Source organism: Ursus americanus, chromosome 9 (genome assembly GCF_024610735.1).
Source record: "Ursus americanus isolate L20-20 chromosome 9, mUrsAme1.1.p, whole genome shotgun sequence".
Lineage (NCBI taxonomy): Eukaryota > Metazoa > Chordata > Mammalia > Carnivora > Ursidae > Ursus > Ursus americanus.
This window is the reverse complement of record NC_142135.1, coordinates 52,981,534-53,000,453: the sequence shown is the minus strand read 5'-3', so window position 1 is coordinate 53,000,453 and position 18,920 is coordinate 52,981,534. Positions and strand designations below refer to the sequence as shown.

The 18,920-nt window shown below is 35.5% G+C and overlaps 1 protein-coding gene and 1 long non-coding RNA gene across 3 annotated transcripts in view; one reads left to right on the top strand and one right to left on the bottom strand.

The window, feature by feature from the left end:
• Positions 1–18,920, bottom strand: part of IL7 (interleukin 7) — a 45,843-nt gene that overhangs the window by 18,311 nt on the left and 8,612 nt on the right. The window lies entirely within an intron of this gene.
• LOC123797943 (uncharacterized) overlaps positions 1–18,920 on the top strand; it is a 32,403-nt gene that overhangs the window by 10,853 nt on the left and 2,630 nt on the right. Inside the window, exon 2 of the long non-coding RNA XR_006781133.1 lies at positions 14,746–14,798. This is a non-coding gene — a long non-coding RNA (uncharacterized LOC123797943). The remainder of the gene's footprint in view (positions 1–14,745; positions 14,799–18,920) is intronic.

Here is an 18,920-nt window from a genome sequence, read left to right as displayed (position 1 = left end):
GTTATACACAAGAGAATGATCATTCTTCTGGATCTGAAAGAAGCAATAAACTTTGGTTGCTACTGGCAAGCCACAGCATGAAGCCAAATGACACATAGAGAAATATAGAGTGAAAAGAACTGTAAATAAATGAAGCTGATAGATAAATGAATAAAAAAGATATGGTACACACACTGGAATATTACTCAGCCATAAAAAGAATGAAATCCTGCCATTTCCCACAACATGGATTGACCTACATGGTATTTTGCTAAGTGAAATATACAGAGAAGGACAAATACCACATGATTTCATTGATGTATGGAACGTAGAAAACTAAAACAAATAATAAAACATAAACAGACTCACAGATACCCTGTATCTGTAACCAACACACTGTTGTTTAACAGAATGGAGAGATCTTGGGGGGGCAGGTAGATGGAGGTACAAACCAGATTAAGAGGTACAAACTTTCAATTATAAAATAGTCATGGAACCGTAATGTACACCATAGGAAATATAGTTAATAATATTATAATAACTTTGTATGGTAATGGATGGCAACTAGACTTACCATGGGGATCATTTCACAATGTATAAAAATATCCAATCACTCAGATATACACCTGAAACTAACAGGATATTTTATGTCAGTTATACTTCATTTAGAAATAGCCAATCTTTAATGTTAAAGTTCATTTATGTTCAGTTTTCTACTACTTGTAAGTGAAAGAATACTAACTGATATAACTTTTTCAGCCTGAAGGATTTCATGACTAATATTCTGGACTCTGGCTGCTCTAAAAACAGCTCCCCCTTCTGATGCAGCTACTTGTACCAGTGAAAATCTGTGGCTCACTCTTGCCCTACTTTCACGTGGTCACCTTTAGCATTAGAAAAGCTCTCTAGTCCTCTTAACTGAGATTTTTAGAGCAACTCGAACAGTTCCAAAGAGAGGAGGGAGTTCCTTCTGTATAGAAAGAAAGAAAAAGAAGAAAGAAAGAAAGAAAGAAAGAAAGAAAGAAAGAAAGAAAGAAGGAAAGAAGGAAAGAAAGAAAGAAAGAAAAAAGAAAAAGAAAAAAAGAAAAACCACCTAAGAAGCAGTCACATTTCCTATCCTCCCAGGCATGTCCTCTTCTTAGAATGACTGATAGTGAAAACAATACCCAACATAACAACAATCACCACCACCGTTACACCCCATAATCCCAGACAAAGCAGATTCACAAGCAGACTAAGTGAGAAAACTAATGATAGGCAGAGCTAGCATACAAACACAGGTTGGCCCAGTTACAAAGCTCATGCTTTTTCTACTACACCAAGATTCCCATACAAGTAATGTGAACTTGATTAAAAATTTTTAATCAACAAAGTTTAATAGAAGAATTAAGAATATAAATTCTAGCCAAAACCCAAGAAAATATATTCTTTTCTCAGTCCTGAACCCTATCCACATGATATGGCTTATAATCTTTTTTGTTTGCTTATACATTCATTTATGTGCCTACTTAAAAAAATTATTGGATATACATTCATATTCACATTTTATGCATATATTATAGAATGATAAATGCTTAATAGTAGTCAAGATAAAATGCTATAAAAGATTATTTTGACTGGTCTTATGAATGAAGTATAACCTGAGCTTGATATTAAAGGGTAAATCTGAGTATGTGAATGTTTGGGGAGAAACACAAGGGAAACAGAAAATTCCAGAATGAGAGAACACAGAGCAAAGGCACGATGATACAAAAATGTGGGGCTTCTTTGAAAAACAGTAAGTAGTTTAGTTTGGTTGTGGTATAGAGAGTGTAAAGGGCAATGTGGAGGGGTGATTAGGCTAGAAATGTAGACTGGGAGCAGATAATGCTTTCCAAATGCCCAGATAAGGTATTGATCCTGCATTCGTAGACAATGAGTGGTAACCTATGGAAAGTTATTGGGCAGGGATATAGCATGATTTCAACTCTGCCTTATGATGATTAGTACATGTTAGGGAAGTATTCACACCATATTCTTTACTGTGATGCTCATCTACTTTGCCTGGGGAAGCAAATTAGTTGGTGGGTAGATGTAAGTTATGAAAGAAATATGGTATGAGGAGGTAGATATAATTTACATGTGAAATACGGAGGAATTAGAAGGAAGGCTGTAAGAATTCTGTCTCATTGGAATATACAACTGGGGTAAGTCCTGCTGAATAAAGGTCCTGACTCCAAGATATGTGGAAATATCTTATAGGTAAACAGGCATTCTTTAGTTTGGAATAGTCACTGTGAAACAAATGATAAATTTATCAAACTCCAAATGTATAACCATGTCTTATATTTCCTACCAAAAAAAGTAGGAGAAAGAAAACTATGTTTTCTTTCACACACACACACACACACACACACACACACACACACACACACTCAACTATGTTTGTCTTGTCTAATGTTTTGGATTTCTCTATTTCTGAGAATTCATCTTCAATAGTTAGGTTTTTAGAAGAGAACAGATACCAAGTGTACGCAAAGGCTCAAACAGCACATCCTTATCAAACTTTGTATCCTTGCCTTCCCTTTATCTACTGCCCAACATTGTTAGGTTAATTAGGGGGTGCAGAGTAGCTGAAATTTTTTGGCTTTAGTATTTTTTTTGTTATGACAATGAATATATATTAATTATGCTCTGACATTCAAGAAACGAGATATTTAATAGCCAAAATATGTTTCCTACTAAATTTTATGCTGAAATTCTAAGGTAAATATATAGTACTATTAACTAACAACTGTAAATTTATTAACCAAAGTTCTGAGGCTATGAAAGTGTAATAATGTTAACTTCCCAGTCCTTCCTATGACCAGGAGTAGCCCAATAAAGCAGATCTAATTAAATATATTGTTATTTTGCTTCTCACTTAACTTACATTCGGAAAAATAGCATGTTTTATATTATAGGTCTCTATACTACATAAAAAATAGCAGAAATAAAAAGTTAAATGCTTTAACAAAAAAATTTTTTTTAAAGATTTAATTTATTTATTTGACAGAGAGAGACAGCCAGTGAGAAAGGGAACACAAGCAGGGGGAGTGGGAGAGGAAGAAGCAGGCTTCCAGTGGAGGAGCCCCATGCGTGGCTCGATTCCGGAACGCCGGGATCATGCCCTGAGCCAAAGGCAGACGCTTAACGACTGAGCCACCCAGGCGCCCCAAGCTTTAACAATATTAATGATCATTCACTGTAGAGAGCACATCAGGAATCAAGACAAAGAGGATCAGTCCGAAAATACATTGAAAATGATTGCTGTATCAAATATTTCAAAATAATATCACGAAAGTGCCTCCAAAGTGCTTTTTATGCAGAACAGCTAGAAAAGAAAATTTATGTTTGTGAGGTTCCACTTGTAGAAATACCTTCATAGAATTTTTCTGCAGAAGCTCAAAATAAGAAAAATGAAACAATCAGCAACATTCATTGAAAATACTTATAGTTCTATGAATGCAGAACAAAGGAGGACACTACAAAAGGATAATGAATAAATCTTAGTTATTAAACCTATTCTTTGTCTTGTGCAAAATTATATATGCATTGGATGCCTTTTTTGGAGGTGAATATATATTTTCTATTCATGAGACCCCTCTCCAGCATTACCAACACACCCTAGCTACATAACTTGGTATTTTACTTATTCATGTTGATCAAAGAGTGGTTATCTAAGATTGGAGATAAGAAACTGTGTTCCAGGAATTCTGTGATTCAACAGTTGGCAGATTTCCCTAAATATCAACGTGCAATATCGAATACAGACACTGCATAATCACTGAAACCTCGTGGCATATCCACCTGTAGTTGGCATAGTGCCACGGATCAGCACGTTATGCACATGCTACTCTGGGTGTGTAGAAATGTTATTATGAGATGTATAGAAAAGTTTCATACATGGCAACCATTCTCTGTTTCTTCTAAATAGACTAAAATCCTACATCAATGCAATGAAAAGAACACTGAAACAGAGGTGTGGGATAGCTGGAGCCTAATATTCCACTATTGGCATTAAACAATTTTTCAGTAGTAATGGACCTCAGAAATTATGCAAACCAAAGTTCTAGTTTAATGAATGATAAAAGTGAGTCCCTATAGCAGTTAATTGACTTGGTCAAAGTACCAAAGACAAAGTAGCAAAGCTGGGACTCTGACCCAAACATTTTTATTTCCAGACCAACAATCTTCCTGTAACAGTATGCTGACATGACGTATGACCGTGAATGACCTCATCTGTCAAGTGAGTACACTGAACTTGAGCAGCGGTTTTCCAACACCCTGTTTCCTGTAATCTTGGTGTTTATGGAATGACTCAGAGGCCACTGAAAATAGGCATAAGATGATATGGAACACTCAAGGCTCAAGGCCTCACTTGGGTTCTATGTAAGATTTTTTTGAAAAAAACGTTCATGGATAAATAGAAATTTGAAAACCACAGTTATTGATGATTCTCTTCTAAGTTATAAATGCAAATCATCATTTATACATTTGAATAATCAAGCAATTTGTAGCCATTTAAAATATTAAAGGCTTTTATTTGCTTCTGTTCTTAAGGGTGTGAAATAGAAATTTAGAAGCCATTGTTTCAGAAATATTATTTCTAACATGAATAAGATTCTAAGAACCATCACTTGCTGAATGCTGACCAAGTTCCAGGGATTGTTTCATCAGCCTTACATATACTAATTCATGTTATCCATATAATAACCCAATGAAGTGTGGGTACTAATTTTTACCCCCATTTTAGAAATAAGGAAAAGAAGGCATAAAAAGATTAAGTAATTTATCCAATGTTACATAGCTAGCAAGTGGGAGATTTAGACTGAATATTCACACAAGGTTCACTGAGTCATGACATAAATAAGTTCATTCTAAAGTACTCACTGTTTGATTAAAACCTATCTGTGGTCTTCACAGTACACAGAAACCTTTTATTTCCATAAACTACATTTCTAACCACATAGTACTCAACACAAATGATGGTCATTGATTTAATAACCTGCATAAATTATCACCATTAATAGAAAATACCCGAGGATCACATATACTCATTAGTCATTTACCTTTACATGCACATGGTAAAGAAACCAGATTTTATAAAGCTTATGATATTGCCAAATCTAATACTGACCTAGATCCGCATTCAAAACAAATTTAAAAATTACTAATACAGTAATTCTCATAAAATTTTTATTAAAGAATAGGAGTATCAGAAACACCATTATCCTCAAAGATAAAAGGCACAGGCTTTATAGAAACCTGGCCAGATACGAGTAAATCAAGTTTTTACAATAACTGGCACCTATAAAAAGAGAACTCTGAAGAGCCCTTCCTCCTTCACTAGGACAGACTCTGTAATCATGTAGTGGCACTAGCATTCATCTCATTGCCCCTACTTAGAAAAGTGTCTTCTTTTTCTAACTGCTGGGAGCTATTTCAGTCCCACTAATCCTGTGGAATCTTGCTTTAAGAACTTTATGATCTTCTCAATAGATGCAGAAAAAGCATTTGACAAAGTACAACATCCATTCATGATTTAAAAAAAAAAAACTCTCAACAAAGTAGGGATGGAGGGAACACACCTCAACATCATAAAGGCCATTAAGAAAAACCCACAGCTAATATCATCCTCACGGAAGAAGGACTGAGAGCTTTTCCTCTACGGTCAGGAACAAGACAGGGATGTCCACTCTCACCATTGTTATTTAACTAAGTACTGGAAGTTCTAGCCTCACCAATCAGACAACAAAAAGAAATAAAAGGCATCCAAATCAGAAAGAAAGAAAGAAGTCAAACTTTTACTATTTGCAGATGACATGATACTCTATGTAGAAAACCCAAAAGACGCCACCAAAAAATTGCTAGAACTGATACACAATTTCAGTTATGCTGCAGTATACAAAAATCAAAGTACAGAAATCTGTTACATTTCTTTTTTTTAAAAAGATTTTATTTATTTATTTGACAGAGATAGAGACAGCCAGCGAAAGAGGGAACACAAGCAGGGGGAGTGGGAGAGGAAGAAGCAGGCTCATAGCGGAGGAGCCTGATGGGGGGCTCGATCCCATTACGCCGGGATCACGCCCTGAGCCGAAGGCAGACGCCCAACCGCTGTGCCACCCAGGCACCCCAGAAATCTGTTACATTTCTATACACCAATAATGAAGCAGCAGAAAGAGAAATCAAGGAATCAATCCCATTTACAATTGCATCAAAACCCATATGATATCTAGGAATAAATCTAACCAAAGAGGTAAAAGGTCTATATTCTGAAAATTATAAAACACTGGTGACAAAAATTGAAGATGACATAAAGAAATGGAAAAACATTCCATGCTTATGGATTAGAAGAACAAATACTGTTAAAATGTCTATAGTACCCAAAGCAATCTACAAATTCAATGTAATTCCTATCAAAATGCCACTAGCACTTTTCACAGAACTAGAACAAACACTCCTAAAATTTGTATAGAACAACAAAAGACCCTAAACAGCCAAAGCAATCTTGGAAAAGCAAAGAAAGCTGGAGGCATCACAATTCTGAACGTCAAGGTATATTACAAAGCTGTAGTCATCAAGACAGTATGGTACTGACACAAAAGATCATAAGATCAATAGAACAGAATGGAAAACCCAGAAATGAACCCACAACTATATGGTCAATTAATCTTTGACAAAGCAGGAAAGAATATCCAATGGAAAAAAGACAGTCTCTTCAACAAATGGTGCTGGGAAAACAGGACAGCAACATGCAAAAGAATGAAACTGGACCACTCTCTTACAAAATACACAAAAATAAATCCCAAATGGCTGAAAGACCTAAATCTGAGACAGGAATCAATCAAAATCCTTGAGAAGAACACAGGCAGTTACCTCTTTATCAGCCATAGCAACTTCTTACTAGATATGTCTCTGGAGGCAAGGGAAACAAAAAACAAGAATAAATTATTGGGACTTTATCAAAATAAAAAGCTCCTGCACAGTGAAGGGAACAATCAAAAAAGCTAAGAGGCAACTTATGGAATGGGAGAAGATATTTGCAAGTGACATATCTGATTAAGGGTTAATATCCAAAATATATAAAGAACTTATAAAACTCAACACCCCAAAAATAAGTAATCTAGTTAAAATATGGGCAGAAGACATGCATAGACATTTTTCCAAAGAAGACGTCCAGATGACTAACAGACACATGAAAAGATGCTCAACATCACTCGTCATCAGAGAAATACAAATCAAAACTACAGTAAGATATCACCTCACACCAATAAGAATGGCTAAAATTAACAGCACAGGAAACAACAGATGTTGGTGAAGATGCCAAGAAAGGAGAACCCTCTTGCTGGTGGGAATGTAAACTGGTGCAGCCACTCTGGAAATCATTATGGAGGTTCATCAAAAAAGTTAAAATAGAACTGCCCTGGGGTGCCTGGTGGCTCAGTCAGTTGAGTCTGACTTGATTTCAGCTCAGGTCATGATTTCAGTGTCGTGGGATTGAGCCCTGAGTGGGGAATCTGTACTCAGCAGGGAGTCTGCTTGAGATTCTCTCTCTCCCTCTTTCCCTGCTCTCTCTCTCTCTCCCTCTGTCTTTCTCTCAAATAAATAAATAAATCAATAAATCCTTAAAAAAATGGAACTGTCCTAAGATCCAGATATTGCAATTCTAGGTATTTACCCAAAGAATACAAAAATACTAATTCAAAAGGGACATATACACCCTGATGTTTATAACAGCATTATCAGCAATAGCCAAATTATGGAAGGAGCCCAAATGTCCATGAACTAATTAATGGATAAAGAAGATATATATATATATATATATATATATATATATATATATAATGGAATATTACTCAGCCAAGAAAAAGAATGAAATCTTGCCATTTGCAATGATGTGGATGGAGCTAGAGAGTCTTTCCTTCAGCTCACTATAATCTAGTATAGTCAATCTTGTACTTGTTCTCTCTTATTCTCTCATTAGTAAAATTCTATGACTTCTAAAGTTGAAAGTGATATATAAAGTTCAGGCAAGTAGTAAGACAGTTAGAAAGTAAAGTAAGTAAGCACTGATGATTATAAATTCATATTTGGCACATTTTTAATTGCTGACTGTCATATGTGTAAGATAAGACATAATCCTTACTGCCTATTAACCTTAAGATTGGTGAGCAATTAAAATCTCCTAAAATGATCAATGTGCATACATTGGTAGGTTCGCAGTCAGTTCTCCAGATCTGTGTAAATCTCAACTTCTGGGGCGCCTGGGTGGCACAGCGGTTGAGCGTCTGCCTTCGGCTCAGGGCGTGATCCCGGCATTATGGGATCGAGCCCCACATCAGGCTCCTCCGCTGTGAGCCTGCTTCTTCCTCTCCCACTCCCCCTGCTTGTGTTCCCTCTCTCACTGGCTGTCTCTATCTCTGTCGAATAAATAAATAAAATCTTTAAAAAAAAATAAATCTCAACTTCTGTTCCTTAATGGTTCAGTTAAACATTTATTAAGCATCTGACTATTGTAATCTGCCAACTCAAAGACAGATCATATAAGAACTCTAGTGACTGAAGAGAAAATTACAATTTTAATAGGGCTTTGAAGAATGGGAGGTCTTAAGGAGGCAAATGGAAGGGAATAGAGGACTACTTGAGTCAAGCTTGGAGTCCAAGGTTTTCAATGCAATGTTGTATGGCATTTATGAAATGCCTGTTAGTGGTTATATGTAAGCTGTTAGGTATTGAACATGAGTATAAAAAGATCAGTTTTCCAGACTGGGTTCTAATCCTGTGAAGTTCACAGTTTTGAAGGAAAGATAGGCTCTTCAAAAACTACAACACAAGGGGGTGATGCTGATAATCACAGTTAAAAAGGTTTAGAAAAAGCAACTAATTCAACATTGGGAACTTGGGAATCGCATTAAAAGTCAGTGGCCCTTTGTGGATTAAGCTTAGGTGGAGATTTGAGTGTAGAAAGTTTAGAAGTTAGGCTGTAATCAGATCTTGAAAAGTCTTACATGCCAACTTGAGGAATGTCAACTTGGTTTTCTAGGACTAAGTAATAGGGAGCCATTGAAGACTTTTAAACTTCAGAATGGCAGAATGAGATTTGGGCTTTCAAAAGGTAACTCATATAGCTCGTATAAAATAAAGTGGAAATGGGAAGCACACAGAGAGATGGGTTATTTCAGCATTCAGAGTTTACATATGGCAGCTGATATCCTCCGAAAGTTTAGGAGTGTGTGACTAGTGATACTGTCATTCAATAGTTTTTGATCATATGAAAATACAATGGACAACTTGAAGATTGTTAAAATATGGTTCTTGCACTAGGAACAAATAAATGAAAAGACAGTTAATACTGAGCGGATAAAGAGGCAGAGGGAGAGAGTGTCTTAAGCAGACTTGGCGCTGAGCTCAGAGCCCAATACAGGGCCAATCTCATGACCCTGAGATTACGACCTGAGTCAAAACCAAGAGTTGGATGCTTAAAGGACTGCACCAACCAGGTGCCCTCATGATGTGCCCCTTTATTTTGTTAATTCCATTTTCTTTATCCATTTTGGGGAAATTTTTCCTCTATCTTAGGTTATTTTACTCTTCCATTTAATGGGTTTTCTTTTTTTTTTTTTAAGATTTTATTTATTCATATGACAGAGAGAGAGACAGCCAGCGAGAGAGGGAACACAAGCAGGGGGAGTGGGAGAGGAAGAAGCAGGCTCCCAGTGGAGGAGCCCGATGTGGGGCTCGATCCCAGGACCCCGGGATCATGCCCTGAGCCGAAGGCAGACGCTTAACGACTGAGCCACCCAGGCGCCCCCATTTGATGGGTTTTCTTTTGTAAGAACAGTAATCCATAAATTGACTTACTATTGTCTGGGGTGTTTCTGCATGGTTGCCATGTTGTTTTCATCTTAAGTTTACAGGGGACCACTCTATGCTGATATTTATTTGACCCCATATGTCCCTTCTCACCTATCAGAGAACATTGTCTCTTCCTAACACTTCTAGGTGAGGCCACGGTATTGTCTACTCCATAACAATTTTTTTCAAGTCCATTGTGGGGTCTGGTGAGCTGCCTTTCTTGGGGAGAGAGTGGTCACTTGGCCATCAAAGTTCCCTTCCCATTAAGAGTGAAGCATTTAGCTTTTGATAGAGACTAGGATATTCAGGGAGTGAGTTGTCCACTTTTGTTGCCTTTCCCCAGCAGACATTTCCACTGTCTTTCTCCAAAATGGAGTATTAGTGAGCTCTTTTTCACAATTTTGTCCACTTTTGCCACCATCTATTTGAGTTTTCTATAGCTGCCATAACAAATGTCCACAAACTGGGTGGCTTGAAACAACAAAAATAATTTCTCTGGAGGCCTAAATCCAAAATCGAGGTGTTTGCAGAGTTCCATGCCTCTTTCCTAGTTTTTTTTGAGGCTGCCAGAAATCCTTGGCAATCCTTAGCTTGTAACTGCATAACTCCAATCTCTGTCTCTGTCTTCACATGGCTTTTCCTCTGTGTCTCTTCTTCTGCTCTTCACTTCTAAGGATGCTTGTCTTTGGAATTAGGACCCACCTAATCCAGGTTGATCTCATCTTGAGATTCTTAATTATATCTGCAAACAGTCTTTTTCCAAATAGGGACATATTCATAGGTCCCAGGAACACAGAGCAATTGGGGTGCCACCATTCAAACCACTACACCACCTATATTATTCTTTTTGGAGGGCTGTTGTTTTAGGACATGCTGTTAGTCATGTGGGTTCCTGAAAGATCTTTCTCATTTGGGGGCTGCCAGTTTTCAATGACTTTTTTTGGGGGGGGGTCAAGAAGTATGTTTTCATTAGTTTGATTCTCTATTTTATACTTTTATACAGTTTTAGTTACCCAACTTTAGCTCATTTCAATATGCTTCAATCTGTCATCTCATCCCAGCAGTATATTTTAAATCATGGATACCTTTAGACACTATTGTGTGATCATCTAAAACAGTATGTTAAAGCCCACTATGAAGGTTAGAACATATGTTATAGCATTTCTTTATAGTAATGAGATCATAGTAGTTTTCAAAACAGACATGACATGCTTTAGCAGTTTGAGAGTACTCACAATGTCACATCCTTACAAATTTTCCAATTAAACTAGCTCTATTTCCACTTGTTAGATTCGTATAAATTCTCTCTTTTCAGTTTTCTGAATTAGCCAAGAATGTAGAGAGTTTATTCAGTGCAAACAGACTAAGTTTCCTTCCATATGCCATGTAAAGAAAACAGGACTATGTGATCCATCCACAGCTTTCTGCTTATGCTTTTTCTTTCTCTTTTAATTTCTGTTGGAGATACAAGGTATCAAAACAGAAGACCAGTACAATATAGTCTAATGTTCTTGCTGGTCCAGATATGCATATAAGCTCAGGCACCGGCCTGAGGTCCCCAATTTATAATTATTTAATTCATACTTGTATGCCCAGCATTGTCTCCAGACATCTACGATGGCAAGGAGCTCAGATCTAAAAGTGATGCCAATCCTTACACTCTTCTCCAGAGGAAACTGCCCAACAAATATCTTGAACAAAAACAAGTATCTTGTTGATGTTAAGTCTAGGTAACCAGTCAAAACTCCTTTCTCTCATAATGAATCCTTCCTGTCAGTAGATATCAGACAGGAACAATTCAGTCTTTCATATAGAATCTAATATCATGGGGCCTCAAAAAAATAAAGAGGCTGAGTTCTTAATCTCATTCTGCCCAGGAAACTATCTATGGAAATATATTTCCTCCCTAGTGACTAGTTGTACATACTAAGAGATTTTGGATTTGGAGGATTTAATAAAATATACCCATACTACTAGCCTTCTTTCATTTCTGAACGAATGAACGAATGAATGAATGAATGAATTTTACTTTGTTTTAATAGGCTTTATTTTTAAAAACAGTTTTAGGCTTACAGAAAAACTTGGAAAAAGGACACAGTTCAAATATATCTCCTCAATCCATTGCTTCCCCTTTATTAATGTCTTGCATTAATGTGGTATTTTTGTTATGGTTCATGAATCAATATTGTTACATTATTATCAACTTAAGGTCATAGTTTACATTAGGGTTCACTCTTTGTACTATAAAGTCCTATGGGTTTTGACAAATGTATGTCATGTGTCCACCATTACAGTGTCATATAGAAAATAGCTTCACTGCTCTGAAATTACTCTGTGCACCACTGATTCATTCCTACCTTCCTCCCTACCCAACCCCTGGCAACCACTGACCTTTTTCTCCATAGTTTTGCCATTTCTAGAACGTCATGTAGTTGGAATCATATGGTATGTAGCCCTGTAGACTGAATTCTTTCACACAATTTAAGATACCTCTATGTCCTTTTGTGGCTCGACAGCTCATTTCTCTTTATCATTGGTTATATCTCACTGAATGGATTTGCCACATTTTGTTTATCCATTCACCTCTTGAAGAACAATGTGGTCACTACCATTTGGGACAATTATGAATAAATAACACCTTTATAAACATTAGCATGACAGTTTTAATATTTAGTTTTCAACTCATTTGGATAAATACCTAGAATCATGATTACATGGTATGACTATGTTTAACTCTGTAAGAAACTGCCAAACTGTCTTCCAAAATGGCTGTACCATTTTGCATTCCCATTGGCAATGAATGAGAGGACTTGTTGCTCTGCATGCCTGTCAGCATTTGATGTGTGACTGTTTTTAGTCATTTTAGTTTGACAGATTTTAGTCAGATGTGTAGTGCTACCTCACTTTTAATTTACAATTCCCTAATGACATATGACCTTGAACATCTTCTCATATGTTTATTTCCTATGTGTATGTCTTGTTGAGGTGTCTATTCAGATATTTGCCCATTTTTTTAATTAGATTGTTTCTTTTGTTGTTGTTGAGTTTGAACAGGTTTTTTTGTTTTTTTTTTTTTTTTGGATATTTTGAATACAAGTCCTTTACCACACATATGTGTTTTGCAAATATTTTCTCCCAGTCTGTGGCTTGTTTTTTCATTCTCTTAACAGTGTCTTTCTCAGAGCAGAGGTTTCTGGGGTTTTTTTTGTTTTGTTTTTAAGATTTATTTATTTATTTGATAAAGAGAGAGAGCGGGGGGAGTGGGACAGGGAAGGAGAGGGAGAGAGAGAATCCCAAGCAGACTCCCTACTGAGCACAGAGCCTGACAGGGGGCTTGATCCCAGGACCCTGAGATCATGACCTGAGCCGAAACCAAGAGTCAGACCCTTAACTGACTGAGCCACCCAGGACCCTCTTTCAGAGCAGTTTTAATTTTAATGTAGTCCAATCTAATTTTTTAATTTCATATATTGTACTGTTGAGTGTTGTATCTAAAAGGTTCTCAAAAAATTCAAGGTTACCTAGATTTTATTCCTATTTTATTTTCTTTTTTCTTCTTTTTATTTTTTTAATTATTTTTATTTTGTTATATTAGTCACCATACAGTACATTCCCAGTTCCTATTTTATTTTCTATGAGTTTTATAGTTTGGCATTTTACATTTAGATCTATGATCTATTTTGAGTCAATTTTTGTGAAAGCTATAAGGTCTTTTTATGTAGATGTTCAGGTGTTTCAGCACTATTTGTTGATAAGACTATCCTTTCTCCAATTGAATTGGCTTTGATCTTCTGTCAAAGATCAGTTCACTATATTAATGTTGGTCTCTTTTGGGCTGTCTATTCTGGTCTATTGATTTGTCAATTATTTCACCAATATCACACTGTTTTGATTACTCTAGCTTTATAATAAGTCTTGAGTTTGGGCAATGTTGGCACTCTTGGTTTTTCTTTTCAATATTTTGTTGGCTTTTCTGGGTCTTTTGACATTCCATCTAAATTTAGAATCAGGTTGTTGATATCCACAGAATAACTTCCTGTATTTTGACTGGAACTGTTTTGATCAAGTTTGAAGAATTGACATCTTAACATATTCAGGATTCCCATCCATGAACATGAAATATCTATTTATTTGGTTCTTTTTTGACTTCTTTCACTAGGGTTTTACAGTTTTTCTTATATAGATATTGTACATGTTTTATTAGATATACCCATGATTATTTCATTTTTGATGCCTATATAAATGGTGTAATTTCAAATGCAACTGTTCATTACTGGTATACAGAAAAGCAATTGTCTTTCGTCTTTTTGTAACCTTGCTATAATGGCTTATTAGTTCCAGGAGTTCTTTTGGTTATTTTGGATAATCCTGTCACCAGGAAACAAAATCCATTTCAATTCTTCTGAATATATTTTATTTCCTCTTCTTGTTTTGTTGGATTAGCTAGGACTTCCTGAATGATGTCGAATAGAAGTGATAAGAGGGTACATTGTTAATTTGTTCGTAATCTCAAGGGAAAGCATTTCTCACCATTAAATATGTTACCTGTAGGATTTTTATAAATGAATTTTATCAGTGTGCTTAAATTATTCTCTACTCATAGTTTGCTGAGAGTGTTTGTAAGGAATCCCTGTTGGATTTTGTTAAATCTTTTTCTGCATCTATTGCCATGATCATATGATTAATTTTTAGCCTGCTGATGTTATAAATTACATGAATTGATTTTCAAATGTTGACCCAACCTTGCATACTTGGAATAATTCCACTTAGTCATGATGTATAATTTTTTTAAATACATCATTGGATTTCATTTGTGAATATTTTGTTAAGATTCTTTTTCCACCTATGTTCATGGCAATATTCACCTGGAGCTTTTCTGTCTTACAGTGCCATGGTCAGATTTTGGTATTAAGATGATACTGGCCTCACAGAATGAGTTTGTAAGTATTCCTCTGTTTTTGAAAGTTTGTAGAGAACTGATCTATTTTCTTGGTTAAATGTTTGGTTGATTCTCAAGTGTTATATGCAACTAATGAATCATCGAACTTTACATCAGAAACCAGGGATGTACTGTATGGTGACTAACACAATATAATAAAAAAACATTAAAATAAAAAAAAAACAAAAACAAAATAAAGTTGAACAGAGAAAATATATAGCCAGCTGTAATGATGCTTTGGATTGCCTTAGTTATTCTTTAAATCATTTACTCTTCCATCAACAAACATTGCCTATTTTGTTCCAGACACTGTGCTATCCCTTAATAAACAAAAATGAAAACAGCACATTCCTTACCCTCAAAAGAAAAATGTTTGGTTGAATTCACAAGTGAAACCCTCTGAACCTGGCACTTTGTATTTTGAACAGTTATTAATTTTTTATTCAGTTTCTTTAATAAATATAGTCTTATCCAGATCATTTATCTCTTCTTGTGTGAGTTTTGATCATTTGTGTCTTTTAAAGAATTGCTGCATTCATCTAAATTACCAAATGTGTGTCTACAGAGTTGTTCGTAATTGTATTAGTCAAGGTTCTCCAGAGAAACAGAACCATCAATAGGGGGCAATATATATATATATATATATATATATATATATATATATATATACAGAGAGAGAGAGAGAGAAAGAGAAAGAGAAAAATAGGGAGGAAGGGAGAGGGAGAAAGAAGCGGGTGTATTTTTAGGAATTGGCTCATTCGATTGTGTGGGCTGCCAAATTCAAAATCTGTAGAATAGGCCAGTAGGTTGGAAGCCCAAGGAGGCTGATGTTGCAGTCTTGCGTCTGAAGGCAGAATTCCTTCTTCCTTGAGAGAATTCAGTCTTTTTTCTTACATTTTCAAATGATTGAATATGTCTTAGTCTGCTCAGGTTGCTATAACAAAATACCACAGACTGGGGGGCTTACACAACAGGTGTTTATTTCTCACAGTTCCAGAATCTGGGGAGTCCAAAATCAAGGTGCCAGTCAGTTTGGTTCCTGCTGAAAACCCTCCTCCTGGCTTGCAGAGAGCCATCTTCTCACTGTGTCCTCATATGATGGAGAGAGAAAGTTCTGGTGTCTCTTCTGCTTCAAGGGCACTAATCCTATCATGGGGGTTCCACCCTCGTCTAAACCTAATTACCTTCCAAAGTCCCACCTCCTAAGACCATCACATTTGAGGTTAAGGGCTTAAATATATGGATTTTTGGAGAATGCAGACTTTCAGTCCATTCAAATGAGAGAGTTGAATGGGTGTTGCTGTTTTCCTCATTGTCTATTGATTTAAATGTTAACATCTAAAAAATACCCTTACAGCAACATCTATACTGCTGTTTGACGAAATAACTGGGTACCATAGCCTAGCCACGCTGACACATAAAATTTAACATCACAATAATATTCCTTTATATCCTTTTAATATCCATGGGATTACAGTGGTGACCTCTTTCTTATTTCTAATATTAGTCATTTGCATCTTTCTTATTTTCCTGTTCAGCCTGGCTAGAGAAAAGTTTACCAATTTTATTGATCTTTTCAAAGGACCAGATTTTGGTTTCACTGATTTTTTTCTATTAATCTCGTTTTCAATTGTTTTTCTAATTTTCATTTTTCTTTTCTTCTGATTAATTTAGTTTTAATTTGTTCTCTCTTTTCTATTTTCCTAATGTGGGAGCCTAAATGATTGACTTACATTTTTCTTCTTTTCTGATTACGCACTTAATGCATATATTAAGCTCTGCTTTCGCTGTGTCCAACAAATTTTGTTAATGTGTGTTTTCTTTTCATTCAGTTTTTTCTTTTAAGTTTTCCTAAGACTGTTTTTTTTACTTGTATGTGATCTAAAACGTTGTTTAATCTCCAAATATTCCATCTACTGTTTTATTATTGATTTTTCCAGTTTAATTATGTTTTAGTTTGGGAGCACACTTCACATGATTTCTATTTGCTAAAAGTTTGTTAAAAGGTGTTTTATGACCTAGGATATGTTCAGAACTCGGTGAACATTCCATGTGAGCTTGCAAAAAAACGTGTATTATGCTGTTGTTAGATGAAGTATTTTATAAATGTCAATTAGGTCCAGTTTTTATAATACTTTTCGGTTGAACGATATGCTTATTGATTTTCTGTCTGCTGACTCTGTCAATTACTGACAGAGGGGTGCTGAAATCTAGAACTATAATAGTGGTTTTATCTATTTCTTGCAGTTTACCAGTTTGTGCTTCACAAATTTTGATGCTATGGTTAGGCATACACATTAAAGATTGTTATGTCTTCCTAAAGAATTTAACCCTTTGTTATTACTTAATGCCCTTAATTTACTTACTACTTATCTCTGATAGTCTTCCTTACTGAGTGCTTTGCTTGAAATAAATACAGCTTCTCCAGCTTTCTTTTGGTTAGTGTTATCATGGCATATCATCCTCATCTTTTTTGCTTTTAATCTACATGTATCTTTATACTTAAAATGGGTTTCTTATAGATAACATAGTTGGGACTTCTTTTTCTTCTTTTTATCCACTCAGCAAGTGTCTGTCTTTTAAGTAGTGTATTTTTATTTCATTTTTATAACTAAAATAAAATCATTGCTAGAACAAAAAGACCTCTTAAAAGGTAACTTCTCTTGTTAAATTACAACTGGTTCAGTCATACCGCTGAATTATATACACAGGAAATTTGTTTTATCTTCTAGCATAACTTGATATAAGAAGAACTAATTTATGATTTATTTTAGCCAATTTAAATCTTCTTTCTTCTGTTAATTAGAGTTATAAACATATTTAGACATATTTATAAAGTAATGTTTGACAAGCATTTGATCATTTATTTGTTAGCAAACCAGCGAAATGCAAGATCGAAGTTGATAGGTATTAGGTGAGAGAGATTTTAAAGTGTTAAAGAGCTTTTGAAAAGGAGAGAGGGTGTATCAGATTTGAATTTTGGAAAGATAACTCAGATGCCAGCAAAGAAGACAAATGCACACAGGAAGATTAGCCAGGAACCCCCTGGAGGCTATGGAAGTGGTCTCAGTGATGTTCAACGACTACCTGAATTGAAACTGTAGTAGTGGAAGTTAACACAGTAAATGCCTTGTATAGTTGTTAATCAGGTAAACTAATCTGTAGGATTTGGTGATGGAGGAAATGAAGGAGCAAGGGTGCCAAGGATGATTCCAGGCTTTCAGCATCGAGAGACTGGGCAAATGCAAACCTTGTTACCCAAGATAGAGAATGTAGAAGCAGGAACAGGTGAAAAGTGATAATTAGTTCTCTATTATGCATGATGTGCCAGTCCAGTACCTCTGGGTAAAGATTTCTAGTTGATATTTAAATTAAATGGTGCTTAAGTTCATGCAAGGGGTGTAAACCTGAGGGCCATCAATGCAAAGACAAAAGTTGAATCAGTGAAGGCCCCTTGAATAGAGATGGAGACAGAGTCAAGGACATTGAAAACTATAAAAACCAATTATAACCTATTCATCCTTGGATTTTATAATTTAATAGCTTACAATAAAGAACAGCCCTCTATGTGCTTCTAACTAGACTGAGTCATTCTTAGGAAGTATGTGGCCATCTCTAGCAGCCTTTATATTTTTAACTAGCCTTTGTTCTGGTGACTAAGAGTTATGTAATTCAACCATATAAGCCATGTTTAGGCAAAATAATTTTTTATGGAAAAAAACAATATTATATAATATCCCGAACTAGTTCATATGGAATATCAGAAAGGTACTTGACATTTGATTCAGAGCAAATTTCCAAAGACACAGATGTTCAAGAAAAGAGACTTCTAGCCTATTTGAAACAAGTTCTGGGTTCTCGTGAATTTGTGGTATTAATTTTAAATTCATCTATTATTTATTATATATTATTACAATTCATATTGTTACTTATGAAAAACTACTATATATATGCAAGGTCCTCTTTTGGACATTCTGTGGGATACAAAGGTAAATCAAGCATAAACTGTCCTTAAGATACTTATGGCCTAGTATGGGGAAAATAAGACACAAACTTAGGTAAGTATACAAGGAGTACAGGGTTAAGAATCACAGACAATTTAAAAATGAAATTAAGTAAACAA